The sequence below is a fragment of the Tamandua tetradactyla genome, chromosome 2 (assembly GCF_023851605.1).
Source record: "Tamandua tetradactyla isolate mTamTet1 chromosome 2, mTamTet1.pri, whole genome shotgun sequence".
Classification (NCBI taxonomy): domain Eukaryota; kingdom Metazoa; phylum Chordata; class Mammalia; order Pilosa; family Myrmecophagidae; genus Tamandua; species Tamandua tetradactyla.
The window spans coordinates 84,055,584-84,059,856 of record NC_135328.1 but is presented as its reverse complement, the minus strand read 5'-3'; positions in this window follow the sequence as shown (position 1 = coordinate 84,059,856).

Genomic DNA, 4,273 nt, shown 5'->3' with positions numbered 1-4,273 from the left:
TTCCCTGAGGGTGGGACCCAGCAAATTGAAAGACTTTCCTATGAAGCCTCTGAACTCTGTGTTTTTCCTATCCTGCCCTGTATGTGGCACTTGTCTGCCTGTGGGTCCCACCAACATAAGGTAATGTGGTGCATTTAACTTCAGTAGACTCTCCCTGTTGGAGTCATGGTTGAGACAGAGAAGAGATTGTAGGCTGGCTTTATTCATTTCCATTTTCCAGACACTGGGGTCTGAATTCCTTGAGGAAGGGATTTTACCTGAGCTGGGTCCCACCCCTCTCCTGGAGAAGGCACAGCCTCCAGACACACTCTCAAACAAGCTTAATTCTGCCCATGCCTGGGGCAGCTTGAACCTGAGAAACCTTGCAGGTGTACCCAAACAGCAGTCAAGCCATAAAAGCACATCCACAAAAAAGAAAAGATAAAAAATCATTTTCAGAGCAGGACCCCTGTTCCTCAAGTTTGCCAATCAAGAGCTTAAGTTGGTATGTTGCTCTGTGTATCTCCAGGTCTTATGGCCCTCTCCTTTACTTCAGGGCCCAGACCCTTTCAAATATTTTATGCTGTCCAATCTAAAAAAACCTCTGTTTTTTTTTTCTTTTTTCATCAGCCCTTCCCCCTCTGCATCCAGGCAAAAATCAGCAACCTCAGGTTCAGCTGAGCTGGGGGACTATTTTTAGTAGTCAGAATTTGTTAATTCCATAGTTGGAGCTTGATTGAGCTCAGCCCCCACTGCTAGTAAAGTTTCTTTTCTGTCCTCTCTGGAAAGCAGCCTATGGGGGAGGGGTGCTGGCCACCTCAGATTGGGGAACTCATGGTCCTGGCTGGGGTCGCAGCTGGTTCAGCTTGCCCAGACTGAGGTATGCTGCATGTCTGGTCACTAATGTGGCCCCAGCAGTTGTTCTGTGCTGTTCTTGGCTATTTACTATCTGCTCTGGAGGATGAACTAAATCCCATTCCTCACTAAGCCACCATCTTGGATCCTCCTCTTCAATATATCTTTTACCCAGACACCCAGATTTACCAACTTTTAACATTTGTTACATCATTCTATCAGCTATCTATCATCTATCTTTCTGCTTGCCTATTTATCTCTATTTAGAAACAGCATTTTAAATTGAAAGTCTCCCTTGTGACTCAAAGTGTGGCCTAAGAACCAACAGCATTGGCATCATCTAAGAGCTTGTTAGAAATGCAGAGCTCTTCCCTGATTTACTGAATGCATATCTGCACGTTTAAAGATACCCAGTGATGCTTGCATATAAAAATTTGAGAAGCATTGCTCTAGAGCAGAAGTCAGCAAACAGTCCAGTGAGTCAAATCCAGACTGTTTTTGTAAATAAGGCTTTATGGAAACAGAGTTATATCTACTTATGTATGTATTGTCTATGGATGTTTTCATACTACAATGGCAGAATTGAGAAGTTGTGACAGAGACATTATGGTAGAAAAAGCCTAAAATGTTTACTATCTGACCCTTTATAGAAAAAGTTTTTCAACCCCTGATCTAGAATGCATGAAATCTAATAACATATAATATATAATAATTGCAATAGCAATTCAATACAAACATAACTTTTTTATAACAAATCCAAGTTTCCGTTCTGTACATTGTCCCTAAATTTGAGGTGTGACTGCTCTATGAGTGAGATTTTTTAAATTTATTTATTTATTTATTTATTTATTTATTTGCATGGGCAGGCACCGGGAATTAAACCCAGGTCTCCGGCATGGCAGACGAGAACTCTGCCTGCTGAGCCACCATGGATCACCCTTATTTATTTTATTTTATAATATATGGTTATGTCACAATTATCTCAAAAAACTTAAGTAATCTTCCACTGCCAATGAAATCTAATTCTTAACATGGCATTTAAAGCTTTCCAGGATCTAGACCCAAGCTCCAATCTCATTTCCCATTAAACTCTCTGGCATACTATGTGTTTTAGTTTGCTAATGCTACCTGGAATGCAATACACCAGAAATAGACTGGCTTTGATAAAGGGGATCTATTTAGTTACATATTTACAGTTCTCTGGGGGAAAGGCAGCTGGCTTTCTCTATCATGTGGGAAGGCACACAACAATGCCTGCTGGCCTTCCCTCCTGGTGTCTGGGTCCAAATGACTTTCCTCAAGGTGATTCCTTTCTCCAACTCCAAATCTGGGTCTGCATCAGCTCTGAGGTCTGAACTGAGTTGTGTTGGACTGTGCTGAGGTGTTGAGTTGCTATTTCTCTCTTCCAATCTCTCTTTTTAGCCCCCCAGCTGATTAAATTGAATGCCACACATTATTGAAGGCACTCCCTTAGCCAACCTGAGATGTATTCAGCCATGGATGAAATCCACATGCTGATGTAGACAGAATAACTGGCACTATCACTTGGCCAAGCTGACACCTGAACCTAGCTATTACACTATGTCTCTTGTCAAACCATATTTCTGACCATTTTTAGAGTACACACGCACACACACACACTTATATATCTGTATTTATGTGTTACCATATTTTGCTAAAGTCCAGATCAATTCTTCCACAAGGCCTTCCCATTTCTCTCTTAAGTATTTTATGTTCACAATTATTACCAGAATCTCTTGTGTAATGGTTACTTTGAAATTACCTACCTTATTTCTCTTGGTGAAATAGACACATATTAAGAGCTGTGAGTATAGTTTGATCAGTTTTGTGATTTCCAATGAAATACACACACACGATGCATTGTAGATATTTGTACATTGAAAACAATTTCTTGTATGTTAAAAGTGACTGGATCTCTTCTATGCAGGAGACCCAGTTCGATTCCTGTATGATGCACCCCCCCCCCCCCCGCCAAAAAAATTAACTGAATCTCGACTAGGATGATCTGAATATGAGTGAGGTTGGAGTGCCCAAGAAAGAAGGTCTCAGAAACCAGGTTAGATAACCAGGGGTATTCTCTGAGACAATTGTAGTAGATGTTGCAGGTACCTGTCCATATCCTCACAGAAAACCCTAGGTAATCCTGAAGTACCATGTGGCAGGAGATGGCAAACAAATACCCTGGCTTCTTCATGCCTTGGTAGGACAATTCTTAGAGGTGTTCCGCATAGACTCTCAGAGGGACTTCAGCAGGATGGAACCCAGTGGCACAGGGTTGTAAGCCACTCACTAAAGACCACTTATTGATTGTTCTCCCCTTCCTGTCTCAATTCCCCGCCTCCTCACAATACTTCTTGGGATCAATTTCCTAACTGCTTGCGCATAAATCTTTATCTCAGCATCTGCCTTTTAGGGGAAACAAAACAGGGGAGACAACCTCTAAGGTGGCCTCCAAGAGTCCTTATACTGTATGCTGTATGGTGGGGGCCACATTTCATTCTTTTTCCATGTGAGTATCCCTTATTGCAGCAATAATTGTTGAACTTTGTTGGGTTTTTTTGTTTGTTTTGCTTACTTGTTTGTTTGCTTTTGGGAAGTGCATGGGCAGGGAATTGAGCCCAGGTCTCCTGCATGGTGGGTAAGAATTCTTCCACTGAACTACCCTTGCACCCCCGTGACCTGCTTTTAATACATAGAATACCAAAATGAAGATATGTCACATCTGGAGTCAGGTTATGAGAAGACTGTGACTTCAGTCTTGGGAGCACTCTCTTATTCTCTTTCGGATTGCTCGCTTTAGGTAGAGCCAGCTGCTCTGTTGTGAGGCAGCTTTTGGAGTGAGCTTGGAGGTGAATCTTCTGAGACTGCTTGGAAGCAGATCCTTCCTCACTCAAGTCCCAGCAGACAGCTTGATTCCAGTTTTGTGAAAGACCTTGAGCCAGAACCACACAGCTGAGGCAATTCTGTATTCCTGACCCATAGCAAATATGAGAAAAATAAAAACATTTTTTGTTTCCGACCACTAAGTTCTAGGGTAGATTTGTATACAGCATTAAATGGTTAGTACATAAACTAAGACAATGGCATAAATCGGTGTTGTTAGGGTTTCAGTTGAAAGCCTATTGCCCTGAATCATTTGATCAGATTAACTCCTCAAGTTTTATGCCCCCAGGGCACTCTGTGCATCTTCCTTAACACTCATTACACTTGTGTTCTCTTGTTTAAAATTTAGCTTCTTAACTAGACTGTGAGCCCCATGAGGACTACATCAATCCTCTTCACCCTCTATTCTCAGTGCCCTTAGGAATTATTGATTAAAATGTAAATGCATTAGTCAGATTGGGCTTCATGCAATTAATAGATACTCAACCATTTACTTAAGTAAAAACAAGTAGAGAGAAAGATCTTCAGGTCCAGT